The sequence below is a fragment of the Barbus barbus genome (genome assembly GCF_936440315.1).
Source record: "Barbus barbus genome assembly, chromosome: 16".
In the NCBI taxonomy this organism is placed as follows: domain Eukaryota; kingdom Metazoa; phylum Chordata; class Actinopteri; order Cypriniformes; family Cyprinidae; genus Barbus; species Barbus barbus.
In genome coordinates this window covers 1,755,306-1,769,023 of record NC_136744.1, presented here as the reverse complement: position 1 = coordinate 1,769,023, position 13,718 = coordinate 1,755,306, and positions in this window count along the sequence as shown.

Genomic DNA, 13,718 nt, shown 5'->3' with positions numbered 1-13,718 from the left:
ATGCATGCATGTATGTGGAAACACATGACTCAATTAATTAAGCCAAAATTATTTTACTTGTGAAACTGAAATAAAGTGTACTATTGAACATCCATTAACACAAATAATGGACCTTTAAAAACTTCAACTTAAAAACACTTATTACTGACAAGTACTATCTGTCTTCAAACCAAAAGTGCCACACAGAATAATAGACTTAAGCACAAACTCCATCAAGCCTGACTTCCAGAAGACCAGAAACAACTTCCCGAAACCGGAGTGGGAAAACAGGGATGTGTGGCATACTAAAAAATACTTGTGAGGTTCAATTTTAACAGTGCAATCAATCTTTTGTGTATAACACTGCATGTGGGCATATTTTGTGTTTTTTTTTCTGACACTCCTGTCACTCCACTTCTCAGGTCATCATACATCTCCCAGACACATGGAGACCTCCTGCAGTAGGCCACATAATGTCCAAGAGCCTCCGGGGTTAAGCCTCCTTTGAAAGCGATGACTGCCCTTAAAGTAAATCTCTCTCCTTGGAGCATCAGATTGGAGGGAAATTCACTCAAAGGAAATTCTGTGGAGTTGCTTCCCAGGTCAGTGTCAATCCACAGAAGTTCTCCCAGACTGTAACTGTGAGAAACTTTCCCTGCACAGAGCTCTTTTCCTGATGTAGAGTCTGTCTTGAATGCAGAGGGACACTGTGATGGACTTTGGATTGGCCTGAGGCAGGGGGACTCCGGAAGGTTAAGGCCTTCTTCCACTGCTGTCTGAAGATGAGCGATGCCAGAAGCCTGCAGTACAGCAACAGAAGTACAAACAAATGGTATTTCCCTTGTGACTTGTGTGCTGAGACTGCAATGCTGTGAGGAGCACTGTTTTGTGAAGTACACACATGCATGTTTTGACATTGATTTTTCAATGATAGTGGAGATGTGGCACTGTGCATCTATTTGGAGAGCACCAGACTTCAGTTGGACAGGTTTGAATATTTCATTCAGCAGCTCTGCCCTCTGTATGTAGGCCTGTGCATTCAGACCCTTTGTGCTGATGGTTTTCACTAGCTGGAGGAGGCTGTTGGAGTCCTCACCACAAACAAAATTAGCAAAGGTGACACTATCACAGAAAGCACAACATAAGCATTGACAAAAAGCATCAAATGCACGTGTTCATCACAGAGATTCTTGATTTCCTGAGTTTAACAGGCTGTTGATTATTTCCATTTTTCAACAGTTCCACTTTCAGTCTTTTCCCCCTCACAGATGGATCTGCATTGAGCCATTCAGGACAAGGATAGAGGTAGGAATTCCTCTTTCTCTTTTTGGGTGGAAGAGCTAGGCCTCTCCAGTTTTCAACAGGGTCTTCCTCTGTTGGATGGATGTTGGTCACAAAATCAGACTTCCCAGAACAGGAAGCATCCATTTCTGGTTTTACATCTACACTGCAAGTTATAGGTGGTAGTGGATTGGCTTCTTTGACGATCACTGTTGCAACAGCTGCATCTTCTTCACCTTTTTTTTCTTTACTTTTTTGTTTTGCAGAACAAATGCGCATGTTGCCTTCAACGAAGGACAGATGTCAAGCAATGAATCGATCCACTCGAATTGGCAAGTTTTCATGCTTGAAAAGGCCACGTTTAATGTTTTTGAACTCGGCTTCAACATTGGCTGAACTTGCGATGGTGTTGGTGCTTCGGAAGTGAGGGATCATTACCCCTGTCCAGAGTGGTAAGTAGCTTGCAAGCCAGATTATATTGGGAATGATCTCAGGGAGGAAGTGCATATTATCATGATCTCCATTAGCCACGGCAAGAGACCTGCTTTCCTCACATATGTCTGTCACCCACTGCCGTAGGTCTGTCTGTGTTTGGTCACCCACCCACTGCCTTTGATCCGCTTTTTCCAGGTGCTCACCCTCTACATCTGGAATGAATGACGACATTCTCTTCTGCAATTCGGGCTTTCAGGTATTTCTTGCAACTTTCTGATATGAGGGGGACTCCCGAGCTGTCATTGCCCTCTGCTTCACTGAGAGCCACAATAGTAATGCTCCGTAGTAGCTCTTTAGCATCGTCCATGGATTGTGATTTAAGAAGCTGTGCCATTGACCTCACAAAGAAATCTTGAATGCGATATGTTTTTTTCTTCAAGCAGTCCCACTGGCAGATCATCTTGATGCAGTGTGCAACATCAACCCGGACAAAACAAGGTGGCACTTTTGCAGACTGTTTACCAAGTAAGACGCCACAACACACATTGATGTAGGTCTTCAAATCAGGATGTGGAGTAAAAGCCTTGAACAAAGCTCCGAGCAAAGCCAGTGAAAAGTCACTTACAACCTCTTTTGGAGTTGGTGCACCTGCACGTATCCATTCTTTCAGCCAATGTGTTATTGCATTAAGATCATGTCTCTCTGACAGCGTTTGCACGACTGGAACACTTGAGCTCTCATCACCTGCCAGAACACCCTGATATAAGAAGACATGGCCAGACATGCCGTTTGGTCTCTGTAGTTTCCTCACTACTGAGCCAGTTGCATCAAAACTCACAGTGGGCTTAGTAGATGTCTTTGATAATGACTTGTACATATACATTTGTGTTTGACTCCAATAGTGACAGAAAAACTTGTCTAGTCCAATGTCTTTAATGCTACCACTGTAAGGTGCACTGTTTCATTAACACTTTCATGAGTAAACCCTAAAGCAGTCCAGATGTTGTGTCTGTTTAATTTAACAAACGTGTATAGAGCCTTTGCGGTGATCTTGTTCTCTAGCTGCTTACTAAGCTCTGTCCAGATGCTCTGATTAGGAGTAGCTATGTTGCCATTTTTGACTATGTCCTCTTTTGATGAACACAGGACTGTGAAAATGGAATCCCTGTCGACTGCTGGTTTCTTGGGCATCTGGCATAAGCAAAACATAACCCACTTAAATAATCCTGACTCCAAAAATGTAATGTATAGTATAAACCTATATTACTGTATTGTCCTGAATATAAGGATAATATAGTAATAATATATAAGGATGTTATATCTTATATTACAATTTTACTACAAATACCATGGTTAAACTATGGTTAGCAAAAATCATGGTTAATTTATGGTTACCATGGTGTAACTATAGTAACCATGGTTTTATTTGTACTAACACCATGGTTAATTTTTGTAAGGGTAACTAATAACATTGTGAACTGACATTTAAACATACTTTACATTGGCCAGAAATTTGAGTTTGTAACTGTATCAACTTTTCTCCACTAACTCTACTAACTCATTTTCCATAAGAGCATCTTGAACAGAAGTGTGACCTCGTGGTGGGAGTGAAGTGTATCAGATGATACTCCTTGTAAATAAGGTCAAAAAGGTGAGAATAAAAGCGCTGAAGTTACATAAAGCTACGACTTGATGGCGCTCGCCCATGCACAAAACCATTTTAAGTGAGAGAAAGTGATTGAAAAAGAGTCCGACAGCAGATGAATATTGAGCTGCTTTTAATAAACACAACGAAACTACAAAAAAATAAAAAATAACCTTGATAAAGACTTGCTGTTGTATTAAAACATAACTAGAATATAATAACTTGGCAAGAAAGTGAATAAGTGAGGAACCCAAAATAAAATGCTAAATCAAAGCAAAAAAGCAAAGCAGCACAAACGAAACTTTCAGCGGCACAAACCAGCACAAACGAAGCACAAACAAACGAGGCTATTTGGGGTGAATTTGGCGCATGTGGGGGGCTGAGTGACCTCAGAATGACCATTAAATATTATTTTAATATCTAAAAAACCGAAGCAGCACAAACTTTTTTTTTTATGGCACAAACGAAGCACAAACAAACACGAGTATTTTGGGTGAATTTGGAGCGTGTTGGTGGGCTGGTGACGTCATCGACCCAAAAATTCAGTATCTAATATTTTAAAAACTGAGGCAGCACAAACAAAAATCGTTACGGCACAAACCAGCACAAACGAAGCACTAACGTTTGAGCCTATTTTGGGTGAATTTGGAGCATGTAGGGGGTCATCGCCTATAATATAATGTCTAATATGTAAAAAACCAAAGCAGCACAAACGAAACTTTCAGTGGCACAAACGAAGCACAAACAAACAAGGATATTTGGGGTGAATTTGGAGCATGTGGGGGGCTGAGTGACCTCAGAATGACCTTTGAATAAATGTTTTATATCTAACAAACCAAAGCAGCACAAAAACATTTTTTTTACAGCACAAACGGAGCACAAACGAATGAGACTATTTTTGCGACGTTTTGCTTTGGGTGGGGGGCCAACTTCACGGAGGTCATATAAACATAATGATGATGAATTTGTAAGTAAATGTAATTAACATCAAAATAAATTCACAAGAACAAGTATATTGTTTATTTACATTAAAGGCAAAATAACTGAAATAATAAGAGCACAAGCATAGATCAGGACCTTCTTTAAGTCTGTCTAAATATCATAGTAATTGCAATGTCTTCTGGTCCATATCCTTTCCTCAGGAAGGTGTGCTAGACATTGATTAATGTAACATAAAATACTATACATATTTATATATTTTGCTATTGTATTGTGGAGTGACACTTTCATAAACTTTTCTATGCTCCTCTGATTATATAATGGTAAATATTCCAATATCATAGCACAACATCAGTGATCAGCAATAATGATAAGCCTAATACTCACAATAAAAATAATAAGGTCATATAGATCATAACACAGTCTCGGAGGTAAGAAGTGGATTATCCTTCACCTGAAATTTCTTTTCATCCTGAAATGAGAGGCAAATGTTGGGACACAATAATTAGGAACCACAGTTTCCACAAATCCCTTCACTCAATTGGGATGTTCTCTTTTATTCTGGATGGCAAGGGCAGTGACTGTAACATCGAGCGTATTTTGCAGTATTAAAAATGTATTTATACCGATTTCATCAGGCTCCGAAAATTCGTCAAAAAGAACACTCAGAGTGGCCTTCTCAGCTGCCATAGTTGCAACACTTGCGTCATCAGAACAGCGTGTTCAACGCATCACCGTTTCCGTTTAATAAACGTTTTGCACCGTTTTTCGGGGCTGAACGTAGCCCTGATGTCTGATCTTTAGTGTTAGACAGTTGGGTCACTACAAGTTTAGTGAAGCTGTTAGTTCCCTATCGATACTTCACTCGTACTGCTGCCATCCGGCGAGCCTAAAAAAAGAGCTATTTCTATCTAAAACAGCTTGCAGCGTTGTTCCAAATGCCGCGCCATCATTGCACGTCGTACAGAATCTCTCTGCACGATGGTGATGGCCACTCAGAGTGTGTTTCCTGCTTGGGTAAACCTCACGCAGAAGCCGCACTGACCGAGATGGAATGTTCACATTGCGTGAACATGAGTCTCGTCACTCTGCGCGCTCGGATAGCTTTCTTTTCAGAGAGCGAAGCCACTCCTTGCGCCCTCCCGTTTTCTTCCTCCCAGGGACCTGTGGGGAAAAAACGGTGGGGCAAAGTGATTAAGCGCTCAGCGGCAAGCGAGCTCACGCCGGCTCAGACCCCGCATGCCTCATCCCCGCCAAGCAGAGATGATTCTCCCGTCCTCTTCGAGCCCGCTGATAAACGTCCCTCAGCTGGTGCGAGTGACGTGGTCTCTATGGTTAACCCCGCCCCTTCATCGTCTGCCGAGCCCAGCAACTAGGGATGGATGCTGAACTTTTCCGCATCCTCTCTAAGGCAGTCAATGAGCTGGGTTTGGAATGGTCTACGCCGAAGGAGCCCACTCGTAGCCATCTGGACGAATGGTTCCTGCCGGAGCGCCTTTCGGCCCCTCGTCAGCGAGCCTCTCCGTTTTTCCCGGAGGTCCATGACGAACTGACGAAGTCATGGCGCGCTCCGTACTCGGCTCGCCTTCATTCTAACTCTTCTTCTGCTCTCTCCTCAGTGGACGGCGCTGAAGAGAAGGGCTACGAGAGGATGCCCCCTCTCGACGAGGCAGTGGCTGCGCTCCTTTTCCCGCCCTCCGCTATCGGATGGAAAGCAAAGGTCGCTCACCCCTCCAAGCCCTGCAGGACGACTTCTGCCCTCACTGGACAAGCTTATTCCTCCGCCGGGCAGGCCGCCTCAGCGCTTCATTCCATGGCTGTGCTCCAGGTCTTTCAGGCCAAACTCCTCCAGACCATGGATGAGTCAGGAACTGATGCTGCGGCTTTCAGAGAGCTGCTCAGCACCACCGACCTGGCTCTGAGGGCCACCAAAGCCACATCACAGGCCATACGGAGGTCAAAGGCCAACCTAGTGGTGTTGGAGCGCCACTTATGGCTAAACCTCACCGAAATCAAGGAAGCTGACAAGGTCCCTTTCCTCGACTCCCCGGTCTCCCCTACGGGGCTCTTTGGACCTGCCGTCGAGGGATTTGCGGCGCGATTCACTGCAGCTCAGAAGTCGTCCCAGGCCATGCGACACTTCCTGCCAAAGGGGTCCAGCTCTACAACGGCCGCTAGTCGCCCCAAGCCTGCTCCAGCGCAGCAGCCAGCTAAACCTGCGCCGTCGCCCACTCAGCCTGCTCAGTAGCCTGAGTCTTGACAGCACTCCCGCTCTGCCAAGCGCTACCCGTTTCCGAAGCGTCAAGGACCCCGGCCCAAGCTGACCTTGGACCCTGCACCCCTGGCGTCATCCTGATCCACCGGAAAGGAAGAGGAGGGGGCAAAGTCTCGCAAATGTCGGACCAACCCCCGAAACGCCCTCTGTTTTGCCTTCAAGCACCCCATTTGGTTCCAGGGGCCAAGGACGGTTTGTTTGTCACAAGAACTGTTGTGAATCACGGGCCCTTTCCACAAGCGCCCTTACACACAGCCGCTGTTATAGCGAGAAAAATAAAAAACAAACATTTTCAAAAAGAGAGCAAATTTCCTCTTCCAGTTACCAAGTGTGTCGAGCGACTCACCATCCGAACTAATCCAACCCCTTGCCACACGGGCCGAGGCCTGGCAGGCCATCCTCGGAGTGTCTCATTGGGTTCTGGGGATTATAGAATGAGGTTATACACTTCAATTTGCTCGAAGACCCCCGCGGTTCAGTGGCATGGTCTCCACCTCAGTGCAGAGCAGCAACGCTCACGTTCTGCGAGCCGAGGTAAAGAATTTCCTGGCAAATTTCCTCGTCCCCAAAAACGATGGCGGCCTCTGGCCCATCCTCGATCTCAGACGTCTGAACCGTGCCCTCATGAAACGGCCGTTCAGAATGACTACACTGAAGCAGATCCTCTCACAAATTTGCCCAGAGGACTGGTTCTTTTCGCTGGATCTGAAAGACGCTTACTTTCACATCCAGATAGCCCCCCGTCACAGATGATTCTTGAGATTCGCCTTCGAGGGAGTGGCTTATCAATACACGGTCCTGCCCTTGGGGATGGCTCTGGCTCCCCGCACTTTTACGAATTGCATAGACGCGGCTCTCTCCCCTCTGAGACAGATGGGAGTCCGTGTCCTGAATTACCTCGATGACTGGCTCATTCTAGCACAGTCGAAGGCTGAGCTAATAGCCCACAGGTCCCTCCTCCTCAGTCACTTGGAGCGCCTGGAGCGCCTCAATTTGGCCAAGAGCTCCCTGTCCCCAGCCAACGAGCTTCGTTCCTGGGAACAGTTTTCGACTCAGCCCGTACGAGGGCGAAAGTCGTGCCAGATTGTGCTCTGGCTATACGGCAGCTCGCGGCTTCCTTCAGAATTGGAGCCTCCTACCCATGGCCTCCGCATCGCCAGTTCTTCGGTTGGGCCTTCTCAAAATGAGACCCCTTCAGCACTGGCTGAAACCTCTAATTCAGCCCCATGCGTGACGTCATGGACGCATCCGCATCAGGTTGGATCAGGCCTGGAAGGACCTACAGTGGTTCGAACAAGGCGTGACAATGGGTTTGGTTTACAGAAGAAAGGTTGTTACGACAGATGCCTCCAACACAGGTTGGGGGGCTCTGTGCGATGGCAGACAGACCTTTGGCTCCTGGACGACCGCGGAAGGCCAGCTACACATCAACTGCCTCGAAATGACGGTAATATGCCGAGCTCTTCAGGTCTTCCTGACTGTCCTGAAGGGACACCATGTACTAGTCCGTTCAGACAGCATGACAGTGGGGTCATACATAAATCGCCAGGGCGGGCTCACCTCGAAATGCCTTTTCGAGATGGTAGAGCACCTATTGGTATGTTCACATGTCAACCTGCGTTTATTGAGAGCAGCTCATGTGCCCGGCATACTGAACCAAGGAGCAGATATGCTCTCTCGGAACAACGTCCCCTCAGAGGAGTGGATGCTCCACCCACAGACGGTTCAGAAAATCTGGCAGATCTTTGGCAGGGCAGAGGTCGACCTCTTCGCCTCCAAAGAAAACTCACTGCCAAACTTACTTTTCGAAGAGCGAGGATGCGTTGGCCCACGAATGGCCCAACCTCCTACTGTATGCTTTTCCCCCGATCGCTCTAATGGGAAATGAAGTCCAATACAAAGAGCTGATGACTGTGACAGTTCATGGCACCGAAACCCGAACTGCTCCCCGGGCGCCGCAGCATAAATGGCTGTCCACTGCTCCGGGTGTGTGTTCACAGTGTGTGTGTGTGTGTTCACTACTGTGTATGTGCACGTTGGATGGGTTAAATGCAGAGCATGAATTCTGAGTATGGGTCACCGTACTTGGCAGTATGTCACTGCACTTCATCAAGGCCACAGCAACTTTTTAAAACTGATCATAACTTGGATGCAGTGTACTTAATAATGTCTTCTGCAAAGCCCTCAAGTATATCAGATCTGAGTTTCAGGAGAAGAGATAGGACAGTTCCATTTGCATTAAAATCTGAATTTTCCTTCTGGAGCTGCATCTAGGCACAATATGAAAAGAATGGCACTACAATGGAGATGACAATATGACAGTTTCATTGCTGCTATAGGAGTCAACAAATGAATAATCATTTGGTTCTTGCGAGGAGGAGCTAACAGATGCATTGGAGGGATTGTGGAGCAGGTATCTTCAGTGGGTGGAGCTAAGGATATTACAGAGTTTGTAACCTTACAAGGTACGTATACCGCTTTCAAAGTACTGCGATCTTGAATGTCTAAAATTGACAAGAGGTTCATAAATGAATTTCCTAACTCTACATTTTATAGTGAAGTCTAAACTGCTCTGTCACTCCAAAGAAGGTCCACAGATGCTGGCATTCCAGATGTAATTGTTAGTTTTCTTGCACCATCTTCATCTCCAAATTGGACTCTGAAGCTAAATTCCTGGTGTTTGGCTGCCTGTGTGAGTGCAATATTCCTGACATTATTAGTGTGTAGGCTAACTTGTTTAAAAAAACAAAATCTATGTTTAGCTTGAAACTGCACTGTACATACACCAACAAGAATCCTATAAGACCTAATCAGATGCACGCAATGCTCAAGATAGTGGGGTTTCGATAAAGGCGTTATCTCTGGGTTAAGATCAAGTAGTCTCTGTGTTCAGACACTTTGACAAAGATATTCTATCGTCCTGGTCAGTGTGAACAGGTGCCATGGCTAATTTTACAATTGCCTTCAGGTCCAATATTACTCGCCAAGCAAACTCATCCTTTGGTAACAAGTCTCCTTTTAGAAATGGAAGCAATTATATTAAGTTCCAATTTTCATTGCCTTTACCACCTATTGGCTTCATAGATAGATAGTTGTTTGGTATGATGTAAGATTGATGTGACCTTCTTCCTCCTAATTTCTTGCTGACTAAAGATTACAGCAACACTACTGTTTAATTGTATAGCGTTATCTTAGTAGAATGTTCAAGTACAGATGAATTGGCATATTGTAATGATTATAATCTGATGGGCTGTGTGTGAAGTCATCGATACCGACAAGCACAGAATGAGCAACAATTCTGGTGAGCATACCTGTGAACAATAAATAATTTTATGTTTTTAAAAAATGAGGGGGAGTCAATTGACTACTGAAGACACTAAGAAGCTGTGTTCAAGCCTGGGTTCACAGGGAAAGAGGGGATTGTTTTGTGGCATTCATGGCTGGCTAGCACCACCAGTGCTGAAGAAATCGTGGGGTACCACTTATTGGCACGGAGTTCGATAGTGGGGAAAATTTAAATAGAGAGGAAAGGGGGCATAGGTGAACACTAGCAGGTCTCTCGAAAAACTTCCTCTAACATTCCTGCGGAGGGGAAGGTTTTGTCTTAACAGTGACAGGGTGCTGTTGGGCACACACAGAGTCCAAAATAATTTTACTTATTCTCTGGAGTGTGCTCTTGCTTTTGAGTGTGGATTTAGTGCTCCCCTTGACCTTAATGGGCTAGAATTAAAGGTAGCGGCAGATGTAAATAATGGGGAACTGAAGCTAAGTTTATGTCGCTTTTACCCTGCAAACATGCTCCTGCAGGGCCCATGCTGGGTTTTTGCAGGCACAGTGGGCTAGGGCCAGCCCACACCAAACCTAAACAGGCCCAGTGCAGGCTTGCCCAGGCGAGGCCCACCGCTTTTGGCTCACTGCAGGCTCTCTGTGAGCAGCCCACACTATGGGACAGTCCACATTAATCCCATAGTGGCCCAGTGTGGGCCAGCCCGTTTGGGCCCAGAGCAACTTTTGTACCTTTGGGCCCACGCAGGTTTTGTGTAGGCAGCCATGTAATGCAACTAGGAGAATGCTAGCATTGACTGGCCATTCTTTGGTCACTCAATTGAACTGGAATGGCTCAAACCAAAAGAGACCTTTTCAGAACCTGTTGTTTCATATAGCCCAGGGATCCTCAAATCTGGCTCTCAAGATCCACTTTCCTGCAGAGTTTAGTCATATCCTTAATCAAACATATCTGAGCATGTCTTCAGGATCATTAGAAAATCACGGGTGGGTGAGTTTGATCAAACTTGGAGCTAAACTCTGCAGGAAAGTGTGTCTCATGAGTCATATTTGAGGTGTAACAGACATGAGCCTGTTAATAAGAATTTTGCGGCCAGTTTTCTTTAGTTTCCTTAAGTAAAGCCATGTGGTAGAGGGAGTTAACAATAGCAAGCAACAGTAGCCAGCATTGCTCACCTGTTGAACACGTTGTGTTGTGTCCTGGTTGGGAAATGTGTCATATTAAGCCCAGTCTAAAGTAAAGAGTTGATGTTTTTGCAGAGATGTTACATATATGTATGGCCTATGTTTGGATTGATGCTAAGAGTTTAAGACAGTGTATTTGTATGCATTTTAGAAGGACTCTTTATTGGTGAGGTCACCACATCATGGTCCAGTTTGAATATGGATTTAAAGTTCTTTTATGAGACCATAGTCTGGACTATTTTTGATTGTTCCTGGATAGGAAGAGTCTGGTGTTTGGTGTTACAAGAGGTTGGATTAATCATTTGCTATCAGCCAACATCAGCTTCATTAATTTGTCCTCAGAGCTCAAACGTATTCAAGAATTAGAGTGTAGTTAAATGAAACCAGAAGCTAAGATGCAGGGAGTGTCTAATATCACTTCTAATGACATACAAATGGCTATATTGCTTAAAACTGTGGAGAGCTTGCGACGGTGACTGTCCAAAATTGTACTAAACCCCAAGCTAATAACATATCCTCCTTTGAAGGTTCCCCAGCCGGGGACCGTGAAGCCTTGATGTGTGCTGGGAGTGTGGCTGTGACCATCATTTGAGAAAGGAGTGTCCTTATGTACAGGGAAAATAGAGGAGGTGAGTAAAGAATTGTTATTGGATACAGGTGCACACGTTTCTGTAGTATCAAAATAATTTTGGGGACAAGCTACTAATGAGGGTACTGAATTAGTGCCATATTTGGGGAAGGTGTCTGTAATGAAAAAAGAACATTGTGGGGAAGTGGTCGACAGTGTGTCGGACAGAGATGTTGGCTCTGGCCACAGATTTTTTAGCAACTGATTTACTCTTGCAAGAGATAATCTTAGGTACTGATTTCCTGATGAAGTTTGGTATAGTAATTGACTTGATCGCAATGTTGGAAGGGATATTTGAACCTTCTGATAGATTTGTTACTGATGTCTTAGTGGCTTGTGTGTTATGTAGGATGGAAAAGGGTGTGTTGACATTCAGGGTCATTAATGTAAGAAATTATGAATTGATGAAATTGACACTGGGGATGCCAAGCCCATTAAAATAGTTTCTCACCGGGTACCACGTGGGCTGCTCCTGCTATTCCTGTAAGAAAGAAAGATGGAAAGTTGAGGTTGTGTGTTGACTATTGTAAGTTAAATGACGTCACTAGAAAGGATGCGTATCATGGGTCGTGGCCAAATAGTTAGAGAGTCAGACTCGTACCCTAAAGGTTGCGAGTTTTAGTCTCAGGTCTGGCAGGAATTGTAGGTGGGGGGAGTGAATGTACGGCGCTCTCTCCACCCTCAATACTCAATACCACGGCTGAGGTGCCCTTGAGCAAGGCACCGAACCCCCAACTGCATAAATGGCTGCTCCGGGTGTGTGTTCACTGCTGTGTGTGTGCACTTTGGATGGGTTAATTGTGACAGAGGTAAGAAGCTTTATGGGCTTAGCATCATATTATAGGTTATTTGTAAAGGGCTTTGCAGAATCAGCTAGACCGCCGCATAGACTGACAGAAAAAGGGAGCATTTCAGTGGGATTATTGTCGACAGGTTTTGAGAAGTTGAAACCTTATCTTATTACAGCTCCAATCTTACTTTATCTAGATCCCCAATGCCCTTTCTTCTTGGATACGAATACAAGTTATGTGGGGATTGGGGCTGCTTTGTCACAGGAAGTAGATGGCCTGGAGTTAGTGGTGGGGTAAGCAAGAATGTAAATATGCCACCAAAAACAAAAAATTGATAAGTGTGGTCACTTTTACAAAGTATTTTAATTAGGTCAACCAGAACTGGGAACACTTCCCACAACACTCGATGTACTCGCTACATCATAAGAAGAATGGCAATCTACGCTAATATTATTATAATAACGGTCTGTTTTGTTCTTATTCCAAGGTCACTGTAGCCACCCAGATCCAGACTGTATCCAGATCAGATGGTCACTGCAGTCACCCGGATCCTGTCCGTATCCAGATCAGATGGTGGATCACGACCTAGAAATGACCTCTACAGCCCTGAACATCAGCGGAGACCAGGACAACTAGATGAGCCCGAGAGACTGTTCTCCAGTGAAGACCCTGTCTCCTAGACGGCCATTGGGACAAGACCACAGGAACCAGATGAGTCCTTTACACAATCTGACTTTGTTGCAGCCTGGTATAAAACTGCTGGTTTCGTCTGGTGTCACAACTCCAATAGGGTGCAGGGGTTCAACATTTAAAATGGACAATACAAGAGAAACACGTACAAGTTGTGTTCTGTGTAAAGAACCAAAAAGCCAAATATCTACAAGCTACAAACAAGTTATTTATTGAGGGGTAATGGAAAAAAAGAAGATAAAGCAATGATAAATTACGTGAGATAATACAAAAGGTATTTACAAAATTTAAAGCGATCACATGAAACAAACACACAAAACTGGAGGTGGAAGAACATGGGCAGTGCTAAAGAAAAGAAAATAACAAAAACCCAAAGAAAGTCAAATTTTTAGAAAAACCTGACAATGGCAATGACCGATATCTAAGAGAGTGAAAGTGACAAGAAAAGCAAAGACAGAAAGAAACACACAGCACTGCACATACACGCAACATCTGGCCAGAGGAGAGTGATGGAGTTTTCCTTCGACACACTGTTTTCCTGTTTAATACTGTAAAGCTGCTTTGACACAATATTGTATCGGAAAG